This window comes from Pseudophryne corroboree, unplaced genomic scaffold (assembly GCF_028390025.1).
Source record: "Pseudophryne corroboree isolate aPseCor3 unplaced genomic scaffold, aPseCor3.hap2 scaffold_683, whole genome shotgun sequence".
Taxonomy (NCBI): Eukaryota; Metazoa; Chordata; class Amphibia; order Anura; family Myobatrachidae; genus Pseudophryne; species Pseudophryne corroboree.
In genome coordinates, this window is record NW_026970268.1 from 282530 (window position 1) to 288843 (window position 6314).

Sequence of the window (6314 nt, forward strand, 5' to 3'; positions counted from 1 at the left end):
TCTGGTGACAATGTAGTTTGTTTTTGTCAATTACCATTTTAATAATAGGGTAAAGAAAATTAAGTGGATTTTTGAAAGAAAACAATACTGTCAATTTACTATTAAAACAAATTAAAATGGTAAAAGTTATTGTACTTTAAGTAAAAATAAAAGAGCCAAAATATCAATCCCAGTTTTGGATTACTTTAATTAACAAAAAACAATGCATATAGCAGAAGATAGTTTCAATCTGCCTACATCTGGGTTATGGGCCCAGCATGCTTCCGTTGCAGTACTCTGCTGCTCATGTAAGTGCAAGAGATCCTGAAGCACTCACTCATCATGGGAAAGTAGCAATGTGTTTCTTACAAAAACTCTCCAGATTATTGACTTTTTAAAGTTTTTCTAGGAAACGTTCTAGATGAATGCTTATTAGCCTTTGTCAGAATGGACTTTTACGAGGTGTCTCTGTGGTGCAATCGGTTAGCATGTTTGGCTATTAACCAAAAGGTTGGTGGTTCAATCCCACCCAGGGATGTAATTGACCTTGTGATCAGATTTTGGTGATCTTTAAGTAGACAAGTCAAAATTTCAAACCCCCTCTTATGGTGTAGGGTACCTGGCCTTCTCTGATGTAATCAGAGTTAGATTTGATTAAGTGATTTTATAAAAAACAGCTAGGAAGCACAATTTAGCAGTGGGTTGCAGAGAAAAAAAAACTATGCTGGCAGAAAAGTCCAATTGAGTGATTAAACAGCTCTTCATTTTCTGACTTTATTTTTATGCTAACAAATTTGCTCTCTGAAAAGTGTCCACAAAGCCAAGTCTCTGATTAACACCTTTGTAGGAATGTTTTTTCACCTATTACTGAATTAAACTTGCTACATTGGAAAGGCAGCAAGATGCATCCTCATTTCAATGTCTACTGAAAAAATACAGGTTTACACCAGGACACATAAACGTTACTGCATCCTTGCTGCTTTCTCATGTGGAAGTCTGTTTAATGTGAAAACAAGGTGATATCTAATCAGCACACAGATAAGGAATTAAGAAAATCTTTCTTTATGGGTGAAGATGTTTCTCACAAAATTGTTGTCCCAATGCATCATTGAAATTCAAGATGGAAGATGATTTTAATATATCACTTGTACATTTTGCATTGCTCTTCTGGTGACAATGTAGTTTGTTTTTGTCAATTACCATTTCAGTAATAGGGTAAAGAAAATTAAGTGGATTTTTTAAAGAAAACAATGCTGTCAATATACTATTAAAACAAATTAAAATGATAAAAGTTATTGTACTTTAAGTAAAAATAAAAGAGCCAAAATATCAATCCCAGTTTTTGATTACTTTAATTATAAAAAAAAAATGCACATAGCAGAGGATAGTTTCGATTAATCGACCTCTGGGTTATGGGCCCAGCATCCTTCCATTGCACTACTCTGCTGCTCATGGAAGTCCGAGAGATCCTGAAGACTAAATTGATTAAAGGCCTAAAAGTACTGGACTATAAGGAAAGACTTACTAGGCTGAATATGTATACACTAGAAAAGAGGTGCCTAAGAGGAGATATTATTAATATCTTCAAATATGTAAAGATACATAACAAAGAGTTATCAGAGGAATTATTTATTAAAAGAACACGTGGTCACTCGCTGCGACTGGAGGAAAGTTCAGAATGCAATGGAGGAAAGGGTTCTTCACTGTTAGGGCAATCAGGATGTGGAATTCCCTGCCAGGGAAGGTGGTAATGGCGGACTCTGTAATTGGATTTAAAAAAGGAATGGATACATTTCTGAATGAAAAAGCTATCCAAGGTTATAATACTTAAAATATCAACATGGTTAATCCGGGGGTAACATGAGTTATAGTAGCTAACTAGTCATAAAACATTATTCAGCAAGTATGTAGAATCATCACAACTTAAAACAGGTTGAACACGATGGGCAATTTGCCTCTATTCAACCTCAAAAACTATGTTACTATATGTTACTATATTACTGTAGTATACAGAACACCACAATGCAATGAGCAGTGATAGTGAGCACTGATGAGGATACTAGAACTGACACTGAGCAGCAAGATGCAGCACTGGACTATTAGTAATGTACTGTAGTATGCTGAGCAACACAATGCAGCACAAGACAATGAACAGTGATACTGAGCACTGATGAGGATACTACTGAGAACTGACACTGAGCAGGAGAGACACACTACTAGTATTACTGAGCAGCAATAAGTAACCACTGATACTGAGCACTGATATTGAGATTTCCACTGAGAGAACATAACCACGTCCTCTCCGCTCTCTCTTCAATGCACGAGTAAAAATGGCGGCAACGCGCAGCTCTATATATAATATCCGAATCTCGCGAGAATCCGACAGCGGGATGATGACATTTTCCCTTGTTCAGGTTTTCCGAGTCAGGCGGGAACAACCGAGCCTGCCTCAGACCAGTGTAAACCACGTGGAGTTCGTGGGGAATTCGGTTCTCGGAGAACCAAACCCGCTCCTCTCTACCTTATACCCATCAATTTTTTTTATTTTCAATCTAAGCCCCTGCAGTTTTCTGTAAGCATCTGCTTCGCTATGATGATCAACAAGTCACAAGGGCAAACACTCAGGGCTTGAGGCATAGATCTTTGGACCAGCTGCTACAAGCATTTCAGAGGTGTCACTATCACTGGTGACACCCAGAGAGGTGGCGAGGGAGATTGTAATGCAGTGCGTGCAAATAAGCAGCGCAATGGTAAAAAGGAGGCATTATTTCATAGGTAGGGGCGTGGCCTGGTGGCCTGAATCTACATTTTGTTGCTCCGGGTGTCCCGGGGGTTGGGGGCTGCACCCGGGGACTAGTGTGTAAGCGGTGCTGGCTCCTGCACAGTGACAGGGCATGGCCACCCAGTATGACACCTCCCTTCTTGACCATGCTGTAATTGCAGTCGCACTGCAGTTCAGCGTGATCATAAACAATGGTGTAGCCTCCTGCTGGTGCAGACTGTATGTGCGCGCAGGAAGCCGCCACCATTTTTGTGATTACAGCGGCTGAATGTGATGTCATACAGCCGCTGTGACCACGCCCCCTGTGTCTCCTCCATTGCAGACCCCATTTTGAAGCCTTGCCCCCGCACTGCTCCATCCCTGACTTGGAAATGGAGTGTTGCTGACCCCACTCTCCCCCCCTGCCCCGATTGACAGGCAGAGGCGATCGCATGCAGGCACATGCGTATGCTCTTAGCAATTTTTGCAGTTGGATCGCTTATTGTGATTGCAATCCAACCTGAATCAGGCCCTATTACCTATCACAATGCGCTGCGGGCAGTACAAAATTGGGTTAATATAGGAGAAAAATCCCCAGACCTGTGCTCCTTAACTGTACCTGGTGGCTAGTGGAGCGGCTGCCCAGTAATCAGTGTCCACCCCAGTGCGCACACGGCCCACCCCCTACGGCCACGCTCCCCTTAATCAGCGGCCTCGTGATCCGGAAGGGCGGTGTGTGTGTGACTGACCTTAGGAAGAAACCGGAGCCTCCGCTGCAGTGACCCAGCAACCAGGGCACGGGAGTATACAGCGCCGCTGGGAGTGATGAAGCTGCAGTAAAGATGTCTATTAGACCTAGCCTGCTGCAGCCCTTGTAGATTCTCATAAAACAAGTTCTTCTTTTCTTGTCAAAATTAATAGCTAAGAATAGGCTGCCTGAGGCAGGCCCCTGTTAAGTGGCCTGCTACTGAAGGCACCAACTACAAACTGAGCTCCCTGTTCATGGAAGCGGGGTTATAGAGGAGGATGCGCTGAGCATCTTGGGAACAGTCAAAAGCTTTGAGCCGGTTGGTGCCTCAGATCAAGATCCTACTCTACACCCCAATGTGAATCCTTGTGGAGTCCAGTGTACCCCACAGAAGAAATTAATGTGTCACACCCATTGGCAGCAACCTTAGAATAGCTGCTGACGGGCACAATTGAGAAAGGAAGGGGGGGGGGCATTTGAATCCAGCACATAGATGCAATTCAAATATGTAATTTGTACCTTCCTATTTTAAAATATAATTGATGAACCTAACCCTGTGAGAACAATCTTCATGATCAAGAGATCTAATATGTAAAATAAGTATGAGTTGGGATAGGGCTGGGGAGGGTGGCAGCTCGGGCAGCCCCTCCCCCGTCAAGTTAAGGAGATTCAACTGAGGAAGCACAAGGGAACTCTCGTCTGGGGACAACAACTGCAGGGAGACCACATCTTTTCAGATGAACATGGGAGGGCGGAAGGCTGCCTAATACTGAAGCACCATCAAATATCAAACCATATCCAACAACTAGTACAAGCATTCCTGGGGGAAGGTCTGCAGCAGACGGATTTGCATACGGTGATGTCATCCAAGCAGTGGGCCAAAGTTGGCTGGAACCCTCATCTGCATATAAAAAGAGAAAAGGGGCATGCAGGGCATGGCGGCCTTTTGCAGTGCTTGGATGACCCCTAGTTCGCATTAAACACCCCCACCCTCCTTTGGTGTGGGGCTCATGTTGGCCATGCCCAATCCCCTGAAGCATTCATGCTGATTTCTTGCAGCAGCTGGGCACTGTAACAGCTCCAGAGCTGCTCTGTAAGGCAAGTAAAAGGGTGTGGGCCCTGCAGCACCACCTGTAGTTCGCATTGTGCGTTGGAAGGCACAAAGTAAGCAGACGGGAGGAGAAGTCAGGATAGTACACAAGGGCATCCTTTTCTCTTAGTCCGTAAAGGATGCTGGGGTCACATTAAGAACCATGGGGTATAGACGGGATCCGCAAGAGACATGGGCACTTTAAGACTTTCAAAGGGTGTGGACTGGCTCCTCCCTCTATGCCCCTCCTCCAGACTCCAGTTATAGGAACTGTGCCCAGGGAGACTGACATTTCGAGGAAAGGATTTATTGTTAAACTAAGGTGAGCATCTTACCAGCTCACACCTTAAGCATGCCGCAGAACGTGGCATTCAACAGAACACAAGCCAACGGCATGAACAATTGCAGCAAAAAGCTGACCAGAACCGTAACACAACATGTGTATAACCACAAGTAATAACTGCAGACACAGTATGGACTGGGACGGGTGCCCAGCATCCTCTACGTACTAAGAGAAAAGGATTTACCGGTAGGTATTAAAATCCTATTTTCTCATACGACCTAGAGGATGCTGGGGTCACATTAAGAACCATGGGGATATACCAAAGCTCTTGAACGGGTGGGAGAGTGCGTACGACTCTGCAGCACCGAATGACCCAACTTGAGGTTATCATCAGCCAAGGTATCAAACTTGTAAAACTTAGCAAAAGTGTTTACTAAATAGCTGCTCGGCAAAGTTGCAATGCTGAGACTCCCCGACCAGCTGCCCAGGATGAACCCACCTTTCTAGTAGAATGGGTCTTCACCTAATTCAGTAACGGCAATCCTGCCGTGGAATGAGCATGCTGAATCTTACCACAGATTCAGCGCATAATGGTCTGCATGGAAGCAGGACACCCAATCCTGTTGGGAGCATACAGGACAAACAGAGCCTCTGTTTTCCTAATCTGAACCGTTCTGGTGACATAAATTTTCAAAGTTCTGACCACAGCCAGAGACTTTGACTCAACGAAGGTGTCAGTGGCCAAAGGCACCATGTGGAAAGATGAACCACCTTTGGCAGAAATTGTTGACGTGTCCTCAATTCTGCTCTATCTTCATGAAAGATCAAATAAAGGCTCTTGTGATACTGCATGGTTTGTACTGTTTTCCATGTGCTCCCAGATCTTTCAAGCAAGTAGCATGGTCAAGAAAGTTCTGTTTGAAAAGAAACAAACATTTACTGTCATTGTTATGCAAATAAACTTACATTAAAGCTAACAAGAAAGCACACTCGTTCTGTCTTTAAACTGATAAAAGAAACCCCAATAATATGGGGCATGCAAAAATTGAGATAAAACTCAGTTTTGCTCCTCTCCACGGAAATCTTTAATAAAAGGCGAAATATTTGTTAGTTCTGAAGAGAAACCAGAGCATGACCAAGATTCCACCTGTCGCCTGAGTGCCATGCCAGCAGTTCTCATTCAGCTCAAAGTGAGCACCAAATTTGAATGAAAGAAAGCAGATTTCTCACCAGGCTTCTGTCACGATCCGGGTATCTGGACACCATTTCTTACCCATCAGATGCCTCCTAAGGCTGGCTCAGCGCTCCAGGACCGGATCCCATCTGTTATCCTGATGTGTACATTCCTGTATTCTCTCCTGTCACTCTGGGACGCTGTCACAGTAAACGCCATATTACACCTGGCATGGCGTCTCCCGCGGCCTCCGCCGTGTCCGCGTGGTTGGATGTGCAT

The 6314-nt window shown here is 44.2% G+C and overlaps 2 non-coding genes across 2 annotated transcripts; one reads left to right on the plus strand and one right to left on the minus strand.

The window, feature by feature from the left end:
* Positions 1 to 443: 443 nt before the first annotated feature.
* On the plus strand, positions 444 to 517 carry TRNAN-AUU (transfer RNA asparagine (anticodon AUU)). The gene has a single exon. It is a non-coding gene; the product is annotated as a tRNA-Asn (tRNA).
* Positions 518 to 5878: 5361 nt separating this feature from the next.
* LOC135037660 (U5 spliceosomal RNA) lies at positions 5879 to 5994 on the minus strand. The gene has a single exon (XR_010232153.1). It is a non-coding gene; the product is annotated as a U5 spliceosomal RNA (small nuclear RNA).
* Positions 5995 to 6314: the final 320 nt, after the last annotated feature.